This window comes from Danio aesculapii, chromosome 17 (assembly GCF_903798145.1).
Source record: "Danio aesculapii chromosome 17, fDanAes4.1, whole genome shotgun sequence".
In the NCBI taxonomy this organism is placed as follows: domain Eukaryota; kingdom Metazoa; phylum Chordata; class Actinopteri; order Cypriniformes; family Danionidae; genus Danio; species Danio aesculapii.
In genome coordinates this window covers 20567899-20590443 of record NC_079451.1, presented here as the reverse complement: position 1 = coordinate 20590443, position 22545 = coordinate 20567899, and the positions used below count along the sequence as shown (strand labels likewise).

The window sequence follows — 22545 nt, the reverse complement described above, 5'->3', positions numbered from 1 at the left end:
GAACACCCTAATCAAAACACCAAATCCACCAAGTAAACATTTTGTTTGTTGTCTTTCAAGATGATTTACGCGAGTCACATTTCAGCATGTATGATGATCAGGACGGTCGCCCGCGTGTTTGAAGCAGCATCAACAAGGCTGATTTATGCCCAGAGGAATTCTGCTAATTATAAAACACAGAGATGACTCGCGTTAATTAACAATCCAATTACGCTTCCCTACATTTGATTTTTTTTTCACCCACATTGTAATCTTCCAATCTCTCCATCTCTTTCTCATTTAAATCGTGTCATCTTGTAACGAGGTGTAATCAGTGTGATAATACAAGGGCCAGCCAATTAAAACGCGTCGGTATTATTACTTCTCGGCTTTTTAAACATCGCTAACACACACCCACCATGTGATTACATAAGATCTGCGGGTTAGTAAGTTACAGTATTAGTAGATGATACCGATGGTGACCAATTAAAGTAAAACAGGACTTCCTCTCAGCTCATTTCGCATCCTCTGTCAACCTTTTGCTTTTCCAAACTCTCCCCGCTCCTTTATCCCTCTCTCTTTTTTCTTATCAAACGCACACGGTCTGCAGCAGCGGTGAGGAGCATCGTCTGCGTCCGCGAGCGCGCGCCAACTGTCTGCACTTGAAAGTCCCTCTCTCCCTCTGTGTGTGTGTATGTAATGCGCGCACACATGTACCTCTCTCTCAGTGATGTGAGAAATCAAGAGGGGCACATCTCTTAAGCCTCCTTGTGGTGGGATTTCAATTTGACGCACTAAACGAAGCGCGCATCTTCGCCCTCGTACACTCTGCATGTGTGTGAGTGCGCGCGTGTGTGCGCGTGAGCGTGTCCGCTCGCTGCAGCTCCGGCGTCGGGCAAACCCTCTCACTGCTGCACTTCAGCAAATGTGGAGCAACTCGTCTGCTGCCGGCCGCCTCGCATGGCTCCTAAACCAGCGGATATGCCCCAGTGCCGCGGGAGACTGACGCCTTCACTGTCTTCCTCTCCTCCGCTAATGGTCCTCTCAGGGTGAGTGTGCCCTCCGTCCAGCCCCGGTTTTTTTTTACATCAAGTGTTGGACGCAGGAAGGTCTGTTTGTGCATTGCAATGTGCTTCGTTGAAATACGGCTGGCTTACGGTTACTTACAGTATTCCGCAGCTGAGTGAGTGAGTGAGCTTGGTTCAATTACACTTCATCTGTGCCTGTGCATCCTCAAAGTGGAGGATGATAATTCACTTTTCCCCCCTGCTGTCCTTTGGGGGTTGCTGGAGCTTGTTAGGTTGGACATTGACGTGATTTGATTGTGCTCGCTCTTGTCATGCAACAGTCTGATGTTTAGTTAGCCAGTTTTTTTTTCCTCTGACATATCTGTGTCATAGTAGTTCCTGAAAGCTATTTGTGGGCGCAAAGGTAAATTGATAAAGGTGGGATTTTGTCCTTCGTGGATCAGGGCTTTTTTGTCTCCCATGCCTCAGCTGTGTGTTTCTGACTGTGTGATTTTGTAATATGGATAACGTGCATCATCAGGTAAAGTATGTATTTTATTGATGGAGATCTGTTTAAAAGCCGTAGTCACTATTATGGGTAGTTAAGGAAGCATTTATTGGAAGCTGTATTGTAGTCGTGACGTGTAATCATCAGGACAACTTTTATGTAAGGTATAAACCTGTCAGCAAAACATGAGAGGATGTGCATTTGAATGATGGCAGTCCTTCTGTATGATATTGTGCTTCATCGTCAGTATGTGTGTGTGTTTGTGTGAGTGTGTGTGTGTGTGTGAGAAGGAGAGAGATTTCCACTCTGTCACGGACTACCCTGTATGATAAAATGACACTTTCTATCTTCACTGTGATTCAGAATCTCATTTTCTCCAGATATGAACTTTTTGTCGTTTGTACACATGCCAGGATGGGAAATCCTCCAGCGTATTACTTTTCACCCATTTTAGTAAAATGTTTCCATCATTCTTTCATTACCTTCTTCTTTTGGGAAGATGAGATGCTCAGATTTTTACCTTTTGAGACCTTATTCTCGGGTTTGAATCAAGGATGAGTGAGGCATTACATCCTTCCATCTCATTTTAGTATCATTTCCGATCACTGTCTTCCCCTGTCCTGCAGTCTTAGGCCTCTATTTGAATGCGTTTAGTCACGCACCACAGCGTCTTTACTCTCTTTCCTTGTTTTACTTCATTTTTCGCTTGATCTTTAGTTTTTGTTCATTTCTGTACATCATGACTGATGGTGATCCATTGAAATTAGCCATCGTTTTAACTCTACAATTGTTGAACAAGCAAAAGATCATTTACATGATAAATTACAGAATTTCACTTGTTTTGTTCAGCACTCCAAATCTCTGTAATGATATTCAAATCAACATGCAGAGCAAATTAAACACCCACTTTTATATTTCTCATCTTCTTTAAAAGGAAAGTTCACCCAAAAATGAAAACTGCATAATCATTTTCTCAATGTTAACTTGTTCCAAACCAGTTTGAGTTTCTTTGTAAAGTAATTCTTATTTCTAAACTAATTTCGAGAGGATCGTGTGCCTATGATTGACTGCTGCTGGTCCCGCATTAGCTAATGCATGATTCACCAATCGGATGATTCCTAACTCATTATAAATAACCAGAGTTCCTTACCTCAATCATCTTGAAGAATCGCGCCTCCCACTCCTACTCCTTTTTTTCCTTGATAGGGTGGCATGTGGTTAGCACTGTTGCCTCACAGCAAGAACGTCACTGGTCCAAGTCTCTAACAGGCCAGTCAACATTGTTTTGTGGATTTTACACGTTCTCCCTGTGCTCGCATGGGTTTCCCCCAGGTTCTCCGGTTTCCTCCGACAGTCCAAAAACTTGCGTCATAGACGAGCTCTTAATCAGCAGCATATCTCTCCGTAGCCATTCCTAATTTGTCATTAACCATACATAGCAGGAGAGTTCTCAAGACCTACCTGAGCTCAAACTCCCCTCTCTCCCTGCAAACAGGAGGGAGCCCTGGGCTCGAGGATCTTATGAGCTCAGAGCTCTCTCCCGGCACAGCATGCCAAACACGCTACATAAAACCAAAACTATGGAAGTAAATAGTTTCAGGTTTCTGACATTCCTCAGTATATCATCAAACTTGTTCAAAACAAGTCAAGTGTGAGTAAAAGATAAAAAAATAATAATTTTTGGGTGAACTATCCCTTTAATCGGCGACACAGTGATGCTGCTGGTAGCGTTGTTGCCTCACAGCAAGAAGGTCGCTGGTTCGAGCCCTGGCTGGGTCAGTTGGCATTTCTGTGTGGAGTTTGCATTTTCTCCCCATGTTGGCGTGGGTTTCCTTTGGGTGCTCCAGTTTCCCCCACAGTCCAAAGACATGTGGTATGAATAGAATAAACTAAACTGGCCGTAGTGTATGTGTGGAGGTGTGAATGTGAGAGTCTATGTGTGTTTTCCAGTACTGGGTTGTGGCTAATAGGACTTTCGCTGTGTAAAACACATGCTGGATAAGTTGGCGGTTTATTCCACGGTGGCAACCCCTGATTAATAAAGGGACTAAGCTGAAAAGAAAATGAATGAATAAATATCCCTTTAATCATGCCATCCGCTGTAAAAATGTGTGAGGATGCAGTGTGATTTTAAAAACTGTCAAGCAAAGATTTTATGACAAAAATAATAAAACATTTTTGAGATTTCAGTGGTTATTCAGTGCTGTATAGAAATTATAATATAATTAATCTTCAAATAGTTCTGAAAAACCTAATCTGTGTTGTTTTACTCAAACTTATGGAGTTTATGCTGCTGGCGTGATGCTGTCAATAAATCAAAATGTCACTGTCAGTTCAGCTTGAATTATGCAATGGTTAGAGTATGAAAGGGGTCATGACCTGAGAAATGTAAATTCCCTTGATCTTCTTTGACATAAAAGAGGTCATTGTATTCTAAAAGCCTCCAGTAAGTTTCAGAACTCAAAACTTTCTTGTTAGTCTAAAAACATGTTATATTGAAGCCAATCTGCCAAAACGACAGGTTGAGGAATGTGCCCCTTTATTACATAATCATGTAACTTAACTTTGTAGAAGGAAATCAACAGCTGCTTTTACAACACTGCTAGCTTAGTTCCACCCACTGACTTGTGCATATACTGTAGATTAGATTCAACTTTATTGTCATTACACATGTACAAGTACAAGGCAACGAAATGCAGTTTCGGTCTAACCAGCAGTGCAATAGCAGCAAGCGCAGGATACAGGTATAAGTTATAAAGTGCAGTTATAGAAAAACTATGGTAATATTTACAGATGGATGTACTATAAACATTATATACAGGTTGTATTAGCTATGAACAGATTTACAATGAATGAATATATGTACAGGATACTATTAATAGCAGAAGTGTGCAGATAGATAAACATAATTACAAATGTATATGTATAGTGGGTATGTACAGTTCAAATAAGTGAATCAGTGCAATGTAGTGCAATGAATATGTGCAAACTTTGAATGATACTAGTAAATAGTATGAGAGGCAAACACAGGTAGGGCTGAGCGATTTGGCCTAAAATCAAAATCTTGATTAATTAAACATTTTAACTCGTTTATGATTAATGAACTATTATTTAATTGATTTATTTTATGTTATTACCCTCATAGTTCATTGACAAGTTTTGTACAGTAAATATGCTCACATAGGGCAATGCGGTGGCGCAGTAGGTAGTGCTGTCACCTCACAGCAAGAAGGTCGCTGGTTCGAGCCTCAGCTGGGTCAGTTGGCATTTCTGTGTGGAGTTTGAATGTTCTCCCTGTGTTCGTGTGGGTTTCCTCCGGGTGCTTTGGTTTCCCCTACAAGTCCAAAGACGTGGGGCAGGTGAATTGGGGAAGCTAAAATTGTCCGTAGTGTATGTGTGTGAATGAGAGTGTGTGGTTGTTCCCCAGTGATGGGTTGTGGCTGGAAGGGCATCTGCTGTGTAAAAAACATATGCTGGATAAGTTGGCAGTTCATTCCACTGAAAATGAATGAATGAATATGCTCACATATTACAAGTGAGAGATTTTTGAATGTAGGGTGCATAACTTGATTTTAAAACAATTGAAGTAAACACATGCTATCTACTATCTATGATTATTTATTGAACATCAACGCTAAACAACTGAAATTAAAACACATTGCCTAAAACGTGACTCTCTGCCCCGCCCACCCTCGTCACTGCTACCAAACCAGGCAATCACAAAATTGCGCTGCTGGTTGTTATGACGAATAAGTACATTTCTTTGAGTGGTGCGTGGCTATGCGAAGGCTGCACCAGTCATGTGCTCATGGCACAAGTATAATATAATAATATAATAATTATAAATCATAGTATAATAAGTGTAATTCAGCCTTAACAGAGCGGGGTAATTGAAAAAAAATTGACCTGGAAAAATTAGGTCGATTATAGGTTCTGAATGTCGATTTTGAATATTTTTCGATTAATCGGCCAGCCCTAAACACAGGTCTACAGAACCGAACAATAAAAGTGACTCTAAAGACAGGATGATATGCAGTGCTTCATGAAAAATGTAGTCTCTGCATTGCATTCCTTCTGATCCCGTTAGGAAAAAATGGATGTACTTAGTAAGATCTTAGTCATGCCATTTTATCACAGATTTGTTTACATACAAGGCAACACCAAATTATCTGACATACTGAAAAGCAAGATGATGCTCTGCTGACTATATTTTATCTGACAGTAATGTTGCACCACACAAGTGTGAATAGATGTTTTTATTAGAAGGTCACCTTAGCTTAGTTAATACAGATCGTTTGAGGGTTTATTAATTTTTTGATCATCAAATATATGATACAAGAAGAAGATTACATTAGTGGGCACACACCTGTCCTGTCGAACTTTCGAAAATGTTTAAATATCCCTTTGACTGCCCACTCTACCAAACGGTTGATTATATTTTAACTGTTTTAAATAATGGTTTACACACACAGCATTGTTGGTTTACGAAAAAAATCAAACAAACATAATCCTGTTGCACTACTACACTTGATTTTGGTTTGATTGTAAAAAAAAAAAGAAAACCCAAGTAAACATGTTTGATGAGTATCTGAGATATTTTATGGCATACGTCAAGATGATTTAGGCTTCAAAAATGTTTTGTTTACACTTACAGTACACTTCATATTTTCATATTTTTCATAGTATATGTATTAATTTCAGTGCTTTTACCATAAACTGACATTACTACCATTTGGTAGAGGTTGATATTTAAAAAATTATGGCATGTGTTGAAAAAATATGCATTGAGTGTGTTAACTAGTGACATTAGGCGTTAATAAATGCAGTCCAATTTTTTTTCTTGGTGGGAAAGTTAAAAGGATATGCAGCCAATCACACCAGTTTACTTCAGAGTTATCTGCCATGCCTACTCAAAAAGTGTGTCCCCATGACGTAGTCAAAACAGGTCATAAAATAGCCTATTAATCGTAAATTATGATGTTTTTTAAATGTTAAAATTGTTGACAATGCTTTGAGTGGACCGAAGAGAGTAGTACAAAATTAGAAACGCAGTTCATTGCCTCAAAAATGCCTAATCATTCAGATAATGCTACTATATTTCATTTTGAATCAATAATGAATGGTTACATTTTATTCCCATTGTGGTTCATGCACCAAACTAAGGGTTACATTTTCTTCTTCTCATGCACCCACAACTTACAGTGGTTTAATGACACCCCAGTGTAAATCACAAATCCGAAAGGGGATTCCTCCACTTTCAGTCACTTTAATACTTTAGCTTGTTAGTGGGATTAGCGCCACATTTCACATTCACAGCCCCTCGCACAGAGCAGTGGTAATAGCAGTCATTTGATCCCATGCACTCCTTACATGGCTTGCTGATAAGTCTGTAAATCCAGTGTTACAAACTAGTGCACCTTCTCTGTACCAGCCAGTGACCAAAGGCAATATGTTGCTCAGTGAAGCCTGAGACAGTAACTCTATTTAAAATGATTTAGGATTTTTCCACTATTTTTGACTTTCTTGACATTCTGTGAAAATAAAACCAGACAATTATATATTTTTGTACCAAATATATACCTCAATGTAAAGAAAACGACTTGAACTTTTTTAACCCAATTACATAATAATAATAATAATAAATTATATGTAAATATATTTACGGTATATTTACTTTTTTTTTAAAATGGAGATTTGCTTTCTCTAGCAAGATGAGAAGAGACAGGAAAATAATCTCATTTATTTCTAAATGCTATTCATGAAACTCAAGAGTTATTGAGTTACAAATATTTTTAAACACAGTATAAAAAGTTAAATCAGATAATTGAAAAGAACACTGATTAAAATAAGAGGACACTTTCAGATACCTTCCAGTTATTAATGCTAATCTTGCAACTGCTGTTCATTTTCTTTATTTTCTGACAAAACAAATCTAACTGGAAACGTTACTGTTTCGCTGACTTTACAAGTTGTTTAAAGAAAACTACCCCCCCCCCCCCAACCGCATGTTGTCCGTTGTCCCAGATAAAGACCACAGCACCAAACCTTTTAGCCTTAGCAAGAGAAATTGCCCGTTACAAATCTGTGGTTTTTAGAATATTGCATCTTTACATTGTCACTTCCTCATTCAAGTCCCCTGGAAAGACTGGTCATCCATAAAAAATAAATAAATAAATACACAAGAGGACAGTATTATGTGGAGAATCTCAGCGAGCTAAAACTGACCACCAGTTCAGGAACGAGCCGGGTGAGGATATGTTTCAGCTGTGTCTCAGTGTTTAAGAGACTGATCTGCTGAAGTTCAAAGATATGTACTGTGAACTAGGTTTTAGGTTTTCAGCCAGCAATATTCATGCAGGTCAGTGAACCCCATGTTACACAGTAAACATAACTCATTGAACAGAAAACATTGAAATAATGAAATGGCCAGGACAGGGCCCTGACCTAAACCTGATCAAAAATCTCTGGAAAATCCTTATCAACAAGTTTTACACCATTGTCACCAAACTGTGGAAGAGACTAAAGAAGAACTGAGTAAGATCACATTAGTTTACTAGTGAAGTCAGTCAAAGCAAGGGCCTTTCCACTGATTTCTGACTGCTGAAACCTTCTGAAACCATATTTGTTATTGTTGTTTAATTTGCATTTTCATTTATTTCGTACCATTAATTTGGCCTTCTCGAGCATAACAATTTAAATATCTCCTTCTCAGGAGTGTCAGGTCTAATTTGTACCTTGTTTCTGGAAAGTACCATATATGTTAGACAGGAGTGTGAGGACTTTTGGCCTCCCAGCGAGCAACCTTCCAGTGACTCATAACTTTTTACTGTACCGCAGTGTCAGTGCTTTCGGGTTTCAGACTGTGCAACCATGTGGTGACAGCGGAAGGCAAAGGCAGCTCTGGAAAATCATTAGATTGTTTTTCACGTTAAGGTTTGGTGCTACAAGCAGGGCTCAAAGCCCTTTGCAGAATAAAAGACAGAGATTACAGCTCTCCCAATATTAATGACTGTTGCACCACATGCAGCTTGGGATTATGATAAAGGGAGGAGGGGGAGAGGATAAAAAGGGAAACATTTGACTGGCTGGGGATATTATGTTATACTGTGTGCTTTTGGAACAAACAGTGCATTTATAAATCACAAACACGCCAAGGTTTTTCAAATAAATAGCTAGAAGCCAGCTTCTTTTCCAGGAACTGAAGTTAGTGACTCACTTCATGTTAATTTTTTAATGTCGAATTGCATGATGAATAATGTCAAAGGTAAGTTCTGAGAAACAGTTTGGAGCCAGGTCAGCCTTCATTTTTGCCACGAACCCACTGAACTCCAATGCTAATCAATGGTCACGAGTCACAAAAAAATACGTCAGTTTGTGACGTCTGTGACATTTCCAACAATATTGTATTACAAAGTGGTCAACCTTTTTTCAAAGGCACATAATGAAATATGTCAGTTTAGTGTGTTATCAAAAGTGCAACAGACAGGGACGGCTCAAGACCTCAGCCTGATGCAGAAGGACAGTCAGTCAGGTGCTGTTTTATCTATGGCAGAGGCAGTAATGCATCCATCCGGTTTCTCTCTCTCCCTCTCTCTCTTGAATCTTGCATAGACTTCTTGGTGGGTTGAAAGCTTGCTGGTAGTTGGTTGATTGCTTCCCTCGCAGATATTTTTTCAAAGGCAGCATTGTAGAAATAAAAAAGGAAGACAGGAAATCAAGCCATCAAATCAGTTCAATCAGTTCAAAATGATGGTTTCAACTAGGTGTGATATTAAGAATCTGCCTGCGTTCTCCTCCACATCTTTAGTCTAACAGAATGCATAGTATCTAGAAAACCATTACAGCAAAAACACAATGAATTACATTTTAATATATAAAAGTTGTGCCTACACTCCACATTATATAAAATATATGATGCATATTAAATTTTATAGGCAATCGCTCTATGTTGTCTCTAAGCGTTAGCACCATTTCCTTTCTAAATGTTACAACGCTTCATTCACACATCATGCTTCATTTGCATTCCAAAACATGAATAATATTTGTAGGTTTTTCACAACAGCTGAATACAATTGCATACAATAAAGCTCCTGATGCACGCACTACAATAAAACCAGCTTGTGTGGTTATATCACTGCTACGTAAAAGGAATACTAATTATATCTCTGTGCTGAAAAGTCATATCAGCTCACAAATCCACAGCCAATCTTATTATCCTCCCAAAATCAGCAGATTAGGACAGATTTTTGGTTTGAAGTCCCTTGTGAAACTGACCCCTAAATCTGAGGTCTCTTTCAGTGCAGATTATCAGGCTGTGCTCCAGGTTGATATGATTTAAAACACTGAAGCAGGCATAAATGAGACCTTAAGCATAAAGAAACATCTGACATTGAAAAGGGATGTAAGAGGATGTTTTGTACAAGACATTGTTTGGGACTTTGGCTTTCCTGCCTATCTAAAGAAGAACCCTGAGAGCTTTACATATCAGCAGTACCTGCTGCTGGTGATAGCCATCCATAGACACGACTGGATAAAGGTGTGGGTTAAATTAATAAATAAATGTGGATAAACCTAGAAAAACGCACATAGCTTTAGAGTTAAAGGCTGTTTCTTTTTCACAGTTATTTTCAATAGGACCAGTGGGCCTGTTTGAACTGACATGCTGCTAAAGTGCATGAGGAGAGTTAAGAGGATTACTTTTGCAATTTTAGATTCAATGCATTACTCATAATCCTGGGGTTGACGGTGGCCAAATTGTCAGGGTTGAAGGGGGACCTCTGTGTGTGTGCTTTAAAGACAGAGAATGAGAAAGGCAGATTTGGTTTAAAGTGATAGTTCACGCACATTTTAAAGAATTGTGCTCACTTTTTTACCAATTCCATAAAGATTTTAACACTGATGAAGGATTAAAAAGTGGGCTGAACTTGTGTATTAATTTGCATGATCTAAAGACTGAAATTGAATGGGATAGTTCAACCAAAAATGAAAATTTGCTGTTAAGCCGTCTAAGATGTAGGTAAGTTTTTCATCTTTTTGTTTTTTAACCGAAACTATACTTAAAGAGCCCCTATTATGGGTTATTGAAAATGCAAAATGTAATACAGCTCTAAGTGAAGTCAAATATCCAGCTTAAATCTGAAAATGTGCCATGTTTAAAACTATTGATTCATCTATAAAAGAGTCGCCTCAGAGTGGTTTAAATCCCCCGGGTAATGAATCTTTAGCCGTGTCGGCGTTATGTTGATATGGAACTCTAGCTCCACCCATTTGTTGCGCGCACAGACCCAGGAAAATTTAACCCCCCGCCCACAAACACTGTTGAAAGAAAAAGAAGACAAACACTGTAGCAGATCCCAGTTGAATCATGTCATGAAGACGCTGTACTCTGAAGTGTGAGGGAAAGTTAGTGTTACTCTCCCTACCCAAACATGAAGCTGTGAAGAGTCAGTGGTTGAAGTTTATTTTTGCAAAAATATCTCTGCATTATAGCGCCAGCCTTGTGCTGTTTTCCTGTCATTTTTCTGATGAGTGCTTTAATAATCTACATTCTTACAATGGGGGATTTGTCGGCCGTTCTTTAAAGAAAGGATCAGAAAAAACTATTGATGTGTGGGACTTTATCAGAGCTTGACAAGAACTTTACAGTACACAGTTCATGGATTAGTTTCTTCCTCCATTTCACAAGTGTAAGTAAGTGTGATTCCCCTTGGTTTGTTCTTGGTTTACAGTTTTGGTGGGAGAGCAGTGGCGGCGTGACGTGGCGTGGTGCATTATAACTGTGATAACTCTAGGAGACTTGTTAAATGAGCCTTTTCAAAAAAAGTCGAGTGTTCTTTTAAACCTGAGAATCTGATCAGTCAGATTTATGAGTGAATCTTTCAGATGGCGTTTGCGAATCCATTAACTTGAAGGCCTTTAAATGAATTATTATTTGCTAAACTGGACATTACATCTTTTCCCATGAATCCTTCAGGAAGAGTAAGAGCTAATTATTTTCAGTGAATAACCACCTGCTTAATTCATAGTTCATGAACTATTTTTATGATAATTAATGATGAATTCATTGCTATTGCCTAGAAACTACCAGGCTGAGGGTGAGTAAATGATTAGAGAATGTTCATTTTTAGGTGAACGATCCCTTTAGGAGACTAGTCTGTATCTTTAGAATGTCATGGTATTTTTGCTAAGTGCCCTTTGGGAAGAGAATTTATTCACTGCAAATTAGTGATGATAACGGTAATTGTTATCATCAAGAAATACCATTACAACATGGAAGTGTCACTGTGGCGTCTGGTACTGACCACTGACACTTTTCAGCAGACTAAACAGAATCGATTCCACAAGTGTCCACCATTACAGTTTGAATAATTGCCTGAATGAGGCTTTGAATGCCTTCCCAGGGCATTTCAGAAAAATTCTCCAAATGCTATGGTGAGTCCTCACAAATGACCCAAAGAGTGTTTTCAATCCTAATCATAGTCGCAATTCAGTTGGCACTTAAGAGGCATGCAGGTGAGCCACTACCATGTGGATTTAATTAAATTACAGAATCAATGAATCAATCAACCATCGCCATCTGTTTAAGGACAGATGGTGCTATAAATCAGAGATCGGTGTGAGTGCAGATGCTACGAGGAATCTTAAGATTTTGGCATGTGTACGAAAATACAATTCTGACAAGTGATTCCATATTTAAAAAGCATTCATCTGGAAAACACACAATAGAGACTGTACAATTGATACAAACACATTTTTTGGTCATGTGCCAAATGCATGTTTCTGGGTGTGCCACATGGCCTGCTGGGTAACAGTTCACCCTGTAGTCCACACCTCTGCATGTTCTGCAAAAGTGCACATCGAGGGGCATGTAACCACTCTTCCGAGACCTAAAATGATGAATGGCTTCACTGACATGCACAATACCACTGACACCAAACCACAAACATTTGCCATTTCAATTCACTGGATGTAATGTAGCTCATATTTTAAAATGAACAGGGTTTTAGTTCAGTAATAATTATTGTATTAAATTTATAGAACGATTTTTATTAAGCCCCTATTCTGGGTTTTTGAATGACCTTCCATGCAGTGTGTAACACAGCATTAAGTGAATAAAAACATCCAGCTGACGTTTAAATCTGAAAGTGCACCATGATTAAAACTATTGATTCTTTAATGAAATAGTCGACTCAGAGTCAAATAAATGAATCGTGTTGGGTTTGAATCTTTTTCGACGAAGATACGGTGCATCACCAAATATAGTGCCAGATCTGGTAAAACGTGAACACGCCTTTCCCTTCAGACACTAGCGGAGTGTGGGGGATCATGGGACTGATGACGATCTCTGACAGCTGGAGATTCGGCTGTGGGGAATAAAGGGTCAAAGTTCGTTTTCACAAAACCCCCACAGTATAGACAACAAAGTGCTATGATTGTTCCTGTCATTTTTCAGATTTTTAGATACAATAACCTACACTGCACTGTAGGATTCCGTTAACTATTTGCTAAAGGAAGGAGCAGCAGAGACTATTATGTATGGGACTTTGACAGGGACTTTGTCAGTAACTGTTATGCTGTTATGTTATGGAAGAGGATTTTCCCCCAGGACACCAACAACAGGCACTATGTCATAATCATGCTCCTACAAGAGAAAGCTCCTGATTGCTCAATGTGGCACGAATGTCCGCTGAAGTTTAGATTTTTCAACTCGAGTGATTCAGGTGAGTCGCGTCATTCATGTTGCCTCATTCGCGCGTATTGTGCCGCAGGATGGCAATTTGCGTCTTTGCATTGACTTAACATGTAAATCACTCACGCTTGATGCTTCATTCGCGTTTGAAGTGAACGCAGCATCAAAGTTCATATGGATCAGTTTCTTCTTCCTCAGGATCATAACATGTAAGTGTAATAAAGATTGTTGCCTCGTTTTGTGTCGTTTGCAAATTATGTATATATTTATGTGTTGTAATCGCGCCACATGGCTTGTAATCACTTATCTATTATAGATCAATTCGTATAATGTATTAGGTTAAATCTGTATGCGGCTTTTCACATATTGCATCCAAAACTACGTTGAAAACACGGCACATGCTTCTTGCTTTACCGGTTTGAATGCGTTTCTGATCTTGCGATCTTCTGCTGTTTGTCTTTGCTATAGCCAACATCAGCTGTTCCTACACATGCGCGGCGCAGTGTATTTTTAAAATAGTTCAAGTTTTGCCACTCTGTGGATTAATACTGAATGTGTGTCATTGTAATTACTTGGGGTTGGGTTTAAGAGCAGAGTAATATGTTGGTGTTTAACTGCATTGCTTTATTGCACTCCTGCATTGGGCTCTAACATACTCTGTGCTACTTCATAGCAGTGGTGGGCGTTTCACAACAGACTGGGTCATCGAACCAATCACAGCGGATTATTCTCACACAAAGGAGGAGTTTGGGAACAAATGAAGCTGGGGTCACACTAGAGGTTGAGCTTGCGAAATTCTGTCGTACGGCGCTGCGAAAAAGGGCGGGATTAAACAAGATAATTAGACATGAAAAAACGCAAGCGCTTGGTCCTTATTTTACATTTCTGTCCAGAGAGGTCATATTTTGATCTTCGGTTGGTCTCATGCAGTCAAGTGATGCGATTTCGCAGGTCAGAGTTCACCAAGCTTGAACTTTGCACCGCAGCAACCTGCGAAACTTAACACATGACCCTGCGTTTCCGGTCTGACGCATTCGTGTGCATATAAATGGAAGTCTATGGGGAGAAAAGTCAAGTGTGACCGCAGCCTGAATCGCTCAGCAAATCATATGGGAGTCGTTGGGATAATTAGGTAAAAATAAATGCACATTATAAGACAATGACAGTGTTTTTGACCTTGCATGCATATCAGCCTGGTGTTAGAGACCCCCAAAACCAAAATATGACCTTTTATAATGCAAAATAGGGGCTCTTTAATGTATTCAAATTTATATTTACTTATATTTACGTGTAGTTCTATGCTTAATCTATTTTTTTTAATTTTAAGTTACAGTATGTATTTTTAGTTTCAACTAAATCTTTTGACAACATTTTTATTGAATTTAATTTTAATATTTTAATACTCTCATCCTTTTCAATTATCAAATGTGTTTTTAGCATTTTTAGTTTTAGATAGTCAATGATAATTACCTTTTAGCCCCTTTCACACATACAGACCTTTCCGGAAAATTGCTTATAATTTTCCGGAAAGGTCTGTACGTGTGAACCGGCCCTTTTTAAAAATACGGGAAAATTCGTTCCAGCGATTTTCCAGGAAGAGAAGTTGTAACATTACCGGTAATTTGCCAGAATGCTGCACTGTGTGAACTCCGTAAAGAGCGCGTTCACGCTTAGAACGCGTTGAATTGAGACATCTACTCCAGCCAATCAGAACATTCAGACGCATTCATATACGCGCTGTTTATGAAAATAAAAGCCTTTGAATATTTTTCCAGACACATTAAGCTGCTAGATGTTAGTCAGATAACCTCTCTGTTCCTTTTTAATGCCAACTGTGTAAATAATTATTGATAAAATGCTTTTGATAAACTGATGTTTGTTTACCTTTAAACTCTGCTTTAGTTGCTTTACACCACGTGTGTGCACATGAAGCAGCCGGTGAGCACCAGCACATGCACACATGTACATCTCGACACACAAAAGTCTTTCTTCATGTTTTTATCGAAGTTGTTCACAATACTTATCCATCCACAGAGTTTGGAATGTAATCACATGTTTACAAAAAAAAAGCGCAGCCGTTAAGAGGTCATTTCTGGGTAATAATGTCAGAATTTACTAGTATTTTGGAATATATGTGTGAATGATATTTTCTGAAAAAATTCTGGAACATTTTTGCCTGTGTAAACAGCGCTTTTTTCAATTTACAGGTAAAGTAGTTGCGGTAATTTTCCGGTATCACTGTGTGAAAGGGGCTTTTGTTAAAGATAAAAATAAAATCTATACAATGTATTCAGGAAAAAAATGTGTACATTCAGACTGAAGCAAACTGTTGTACAATTGACCCTGTTTGGGAATCTCTGCCATAAAACACAGCATATTCTGCAGCGTGGCTGAAAGTCCCCACCATATTAGCACCAAAAATTGTCAGGGCACCAGGCTCATTATTTTGAGATGCTGATTGAATCGTTAGAGGGGGCAGTTCAATGACTCAAGGAGGATGAGTGTTATCACTGTCGAGTCAGATAAGCTTACGAAGTGAAAATCAGACACCGAAAGACACTGCTGCTGCCTGACGGATGACAAGGTGTCTATTTGTATTCTTCCCTGTTACCGAGCCTGCCAGACATCGCAATGGCTAATAGTAAATGATGGACCACAGCTGAGTGAAATGAATATGATACAGAATGAAAACTGTCCTGCCGCTATATTTATATACATGCTGATACATTTGTTTTACATTGTATAGCCTAGTTTTGACAAGTTCCAAATTGTGTTAACATGAAATGTATGTGCCCAAATATGTTAGTGATCTGACATCTGAGGTCTTAAATAGCGTTAAGATGTATTTTAAACCATTCTTAATAGTGCATATTTGGTGAAATCTCAAATACTTACATTATGCCGATGTATTTCCAACTGAAACACAAAATTGAGTAGGGTCAGGCTTTCTTTTGCACATCATTCTGCACATCTTAGCAAACTATATGTACGAGGGGCATGGCTAAGGATATTAATAAAGAGTTGCTATGAAACCACTCACGTTGAAGACAACAGAAGGACCACCATTCCGAAGGCGGTAGCAAATGGTCAGACTTTGATATAAGCTTACCAAAACAAACATACATTTTCAGTGTATTAACTTGCTCTGATTAGTTATCCACCTTAAGTATAACAATGTGAACTAGTAAAATTTGATTTCACGCAGACTTTAAAGGGGAACTATTGTGCAAAAATGGCAACATTGTGTAAATATAGCCAACCTCTAATGCTAAAAATGAATTATTCTTTCAATCATTATCTTTTCGGATTAGTGTCTTTAAAAATCAGGGTTTGCCACAGCGGAATGAACCGCCAACTTATCCAGCATATGTTTTGCACAGTAGATGCCATTCCAGCCGCAACCCAACACTGGGAAACACCCATACACACTTTTTCACACGCACGCACGCATGCACGCACGCACGCACGCACGCACGCACGCACACACACACACACACACACACACACACACACACACACACACAATTCATCTCATTCAATTCTGTGAGGCGATCATGCTACCCACTGCGCCACCATGATGCCCTCATTGTTAAGTGATTCATTCTATTTTTTCTAACCACACTTGATAAAAACAGTCTGCAGAAACACTTTGATTGACATTCTCCCTTTGTCCATGTCATCGGAGGGGGGAAACTCCAATTCATTAATAAAGATCTCTTTCTCATTAGCATAGACAGCCCTGAGTGAGAAGCAGCCATCCGCTATTAGAGTTTTTACACCATAAATGGCAAAGATAATATCAGCATTATAAATGTGTAGTTTTAAGATGCAAAAATGAACACTGTATTCTCCATATGCCTTCTTCTGAGCCACTTCTTTTTAGCATTTTCATTTAGATAGACAGAGATAGCGTTTGAATCTGCTGCTATGCTTGACACACAGGTGTTTGTATCGCCAGCCTCTTTTGAAAAGAGCAGAATCTCATTCAAATTTAAAGCGACAGTCACCAAAACAACACAGTTTTGATCAAAGTCTTAAAGGGGCAGTTTCAAAGAGTTCTAAAACAATATTTATGTGGGGTATTTTGAGCTGAAACTTCACATCAAACATCTTACTTTTCATCTTGTAAAAAGGGGCCCCTTTAATATAAAACTATGGACATGAGTGATATTTTAAAGAGCCCCTATTATGCATTAAACAGGGTCATATTTTGGTTTTGGGCGTCTCCAACAACAGTCTGATATGCATTGAAAGTCAAAAAACGCTTTCTTTGTCTTATATTATGCATTTATTTTTACCTAATTATCCCAACAACTCCCATGTGATTCGTTCAGTGATTCATTTATTCCCAAACCCCTCCTTAGCGTGAGGCATCTGCGCTGATTGGTCCGATGACCCAGTCTGTTGTGACTGGTCAACTGAGTTTAGCGCGAGACAGAGAGAAATGTCCACCATGACTTATCAATAGTGTTGAAGTAGTCAGAGTGCAAAGTGTATGTGGGAGCCCAATGCAGGAGTGCATTAAAGCAATGCAGTTTAACACCAGGATATTGCTCTATTCTTAACCATAAGTAAAAACAGTGACACACAGTCAGTATTAATCCACACAGTAGCAAAATCTGAACTATTTCAAGCTTTGATACACAGTCTCATACAATAGTCTTCCGATCCTTCCTTTAACAAATGGCTGACGAATCCTCCGTTGAAAGCATGTAGATTGTTGAAGCACTCGTCAGAAAAACGAAGGGAACACAGCACAAGGCTGCGGCTATAATGCTGAGGTACTTTTGCAAAAATAAACTTCAACCACTGACTCTTCACAGCTTAATGTTTGGATAGGGAATATAACACTAACTTTCCCTCACGCGTCTACTGTATGTGACATGATTCAACCGGGATCTGCTAAGGTGTTTGTCTTCTTTTTATTTGCTATAGTATTTGTGGGTGGGGCCGGAGGTTTCAATTTTCTCGGATCTGCATGCGCAACAAATGGGCGGGGCTTGAGTTCCATATCAATGTCACGTCGACACAGCTAAAGACTCGTTACAGCGGCGATTCATTTGAACCACTGAGTCAACTCTTTTATAGAAGAATCAATGGTTTTAAACACGGTGCACTTCCGATTCAAGCCTTAGCTGGATATTTCATTCACTTAGAGGTGTGTTGCACACTGCATGGTGGGTCATATTCAAAAACCCATAATAGGGGCTCTTTAAATTGTGCAGTTTCAAAAAACTATTTGTGCTCCTATTTTTAATGAAGCCAAACATCTAGCACTGACTAAACCCAACTGTGTTGTCACCTTGGGTCAGCTTACATCTGGTGCCGTCTGTACCAAAAAGCTGCACATGAACACACCAAACAGATGGCAGCCAACTGAGATGAGAGTGGGCTTGTATGAGAGGATGTGTCTTTCCGCACCCACAGGGGCAGTATCTGTTTTCTTGTTCCATTAAGAGAAACTACATTTTTGACTTGGACATTCAGTGAGTAAACAAAGCAGCATTAGTCCCATTTTCTCAGAAGTTTTCACTTACCCATGTAAGGATTCACTCATGCAAGTTTGACGGATAAGCTAATAATCCATAATAAATTTAGTGAAATTACAGCTGGCCTATTTGTATTCCTTTTTGACTTGTTTACTTGCTACGTCAATTCAGTTTTTGATTTTTTGCTGAATAACCAAGCAGAGTTCTCTCTTCAGCTGATGGCAATGGCAATTCTACATGCTGAATTGGGCCAACATGATTCGACATTAACCTGACAAAAGGTGGCATGTGGAACAGCATGGAAATATGAAGAACTGTTCAATTAATCCTTGTGAATTTCTTTGTGGTATTTCTCCCCTTATATTGTGAGGGGAAAAATACATTTATATTTAATTAAGACTGTAACTTCATTCTTTCATTCATTTTCTTTTCAGCTTAGTCCCTTTATTAATCTGGGGTTGCCACAGTGGAATGAACCGCTAACTTATCCAGCATATGTTTTACACAGTGGATGCCTTTCCATCTCTGGGAAACATCCATACACACTCATTCTCTCACACACACTACGGACAATTTGGCCTACCCAATTCACCTGTACCGCATGTTTTTGGACTTGTGGGGGAAACCGGAGCACCCGGAGGAAACCCATGCAAACACGGGGAGAACATGCAAACTCCACACAGAAATGCCAACAGGCGAACGTGCTAACCACTGAGCCACTGTGTAGTCCTGGAATTTAACTTAAAATTGTACTTTTAATTAAAGAGTTTCATCCCAAATAATCGTTAAATCCTCACAAACAAGTGTGAATTCTTGCTGTTGTTCTTGTTTATTCTACTTAGCTTCTTTTCTGACTGTGAAACAAGTCATTTTTTTCCAACTCTAACGTCTGGTTGTAGGCTTCAGTATCCATTTATTGAATGTAAAAGGTTATGTTTTAACCTTTTCCTTTAAAAGTTTAATGCGTCAGCTTTCAAATATTTAGTAGCGAGCAAGCTGAAATCCAGTGGCCATTTACTCTTAAGTTAGGTAACTTGTTGGATGGTGCAGTCACCCCTAGAATATCACTTAGAGTGGTGTATATTTATATTTGGCCTGTGTGTGCTCTGTATTGTGTGCATGCAGTTGGATGAGTTAAATGCAGAGCACAAACCCCTAACATGGCTCACCGTACCTTGGCTACATCACTTCGCTTCATTTCATTTTAATACGTCAGCAATCCCCTAGAGCGCCGTGAGCAACTATGTAGTAAGAAATGGGCACAAATACATCAAAATAAGTTAAAAGTTCAAGAAACCCTTAAGTAATTTTAGAGATTTTAACAGAATTGTGTGTGTTGAGCATCAATTAAGACAACGTTAGCACCGGTTAGCTTTAATTGTAAATATATAACTGGATAGCTTTAAGCTTTTGTCTTCCAATTTCATCTTCTGGGCTTAAAATAATTATTGGGGAGGGATCAAAATTGGTGATGTAGCACTATCTGCCTGTCCAGTAATAACGTGTCAGTTTATCCTTATTATTCATAGCTGAGTTTTCTCATCCTATGAGAAGACCCTGCTTCATACCTGTCAACATTGGGATGTGAAAATACGGGATATGCCCACCATATTAAGGGATATCACCCCACCCTAAAAAAATCCCCAAATTACTAAATCTGTTTTTCTGGAGCTGTAAATAAACAGTTACACGGTAAGTAATATGTTTTATTATTATTATTTATAAAAGAAAAGAATAAATAGTACACATTAGCAGCAAATAAATTAGCAAACAGTTCAGCTTTTTAAAATGTATAGCTATTATAAAGAAATAGAATCAAGTTATCAAATCTTATCTTCACTGTATAAGACGTTCTGATTAAAGAGCAATGAATGAATCTCATTTATTTAGATTTTTCTTTGATTACATCAAATAACAGGTGTCACTTTAAAAATGCACACATCTAATGTTATAATGAAAACTTTCCTAACTTTTTATGCTCATTTAGGACAAAATTAGTACCAAGATCGACATCTGACATTATTATTATTATTATTATTATTATTATTAATAATTATGTGTGTATGTCTGTTTAAACACGCACCCAAAACCCAGACTTTCGCTCTGCTTCAAATCGCTTGTACAGAATTTGTTTGAGAAACAGTGTCTATTTATCACTATGGAGCGTGTCAGCTGACAGTCACGCACTGCTATATGACTGTTTTGAGGATTGCATAGGAGGGGCGACGGCTCCTGTATTGAAAATAAACGGGAATCCTGCCATTTTAATATTTATTTCAAAGTTTTCATGCCTAAATAAAACGAAAGCACAGAACAAACTTACATTTAAGAGAAAGGGGCGACCCCTGGTGGTTTGGAGTATGGGTTGCATATAGGGAGGATTGGCTCTTAAATGTTTATTCTCACCCTTCAGAGAAAGACTGAAAATATTGGAGAAAAACGGGAAAATACCTTTACGGGATGATAGCGAGATAGAACTGTAAAATACAGGAGAATCCTGTGAAAAACGGGAGGGTTGACAGGTATGCTCTGCTTCTTGGCACACGCAGTATTTAGCTGTTCATAAAGGGTCGAATTGTATGTGTTTGTTTCCATGATCCACAGGGTTTTTTTGTATGGTTTTCCCCGTGATGCTGTCAGGCCTGATACAGCGAAGCTGTTTGTGTAGCAAGCATGTTTTGTCTTGAGAGCTGTACGAGAATTGGAGAATGGTGGACCTTGTCTTTTATCAGTTGAGTTTGTTATCATTCAGACACATCGTCTATCTGTGCTGCTGTCTTCGCCTATGTTTAAAATCTCCAGATTACGGCAGGGTTAATGGTTGAAATAGATAGGGAGACCTGCTGCATTCAGATATTTTTTGTCTGATTTTGTGGGTCAACTGACAGTAGTTCGGCCTCCTATTTTTCTCCTCTTTTGCTGGCCAAGATCACTCCTCCCTCTCCTCACATCGCTCCATGCCCATCATGTAGCATTTTTTTTTTTTAATTCAGAGGTAGACTGGAACTGAAAGAGGGGGGTTTCATGACCCTTTAAGGACATTGATTAGGTGGCTGTCACTTTAAGACAAGTGCACAGATCTAATATATTGATCCATTTAATTTCCAGCTATTTATGTTCAGAAGTAATTTAACCAACAATAATTATTTGTCTAGACAGATGTTTTAACGTAATTTTGTTTGTATATGACATTTAAAGCACAGTAAAGTCAAACAGAACTGGAATATGATTGCAAAATATTTGTGAGAACATGTTCCTCTTTTACTGCATTGTGGTTAATAACATTTTCATGTGGTTAATAATCATGCATGTACCACACTTTGTTTTTTAATTCACATGTTTCTTTATTATGGTGTCACATACAATAAGAAGCCTTGCACCTCAATACATGTAGTATAGTGTATACTGTATGTAGGGTCATTTACAATTTGCAGTACATTATCTTTAATCAGTTTACACCAGAGTGAGTCCTTTTCTTGTTTTCACTAGTTTACAGTGTGAGCAAACTGGAGCCAATGGGATGTCATGATTTATTTGCATCTGTCCAAAATATTGGTAGATGATATTTGATAGTCTTATTAAGCTTGGTGTTCAAAGATAAATAAAAATACAGTCTCTTAAACTACCTAATTACTAATGACATCTGATTATTTGTTATTCAGCAAAATAGAAATGTAAAAAATATTCAAAAGCAATAAAATACGTATTTTCGCATCTCTGTGTGCAGCAATCCATCAGAACCCACTTAGAACACCTTTGCAGCCGTATAGCATCACCCTGGCAACCACTCACCAAAGCACTGTCAGGGAGTTTTGTATCGCCATACGCGCATTTGAGATGGAAAGCAAATTGGCAAATTGGCAAATTATTCAT

General features: G+C 38.6%; 1 protein-coding gene across 1 annotated transcript in view; it reads left to right on the top strand.

The window, feature by feature from the left end:
* Nucleotides 1-731: 731 nt before the first annotated feature.
* Nucleotides 732-22545, top strand: part of insyn2ab (inhibitory synaptic factor 2Ab) — an 84354-nt gene continuing 62540 nt past the window's right edge. The window contains exon 1 of the mRNA XM_056477777.1: nt 732-1028. The gene's annotated coding sequence lies outside the window, so the exon portion shown is untranslated. The remainder of the gene's footprint in view (nt 1029-22545) is intronic.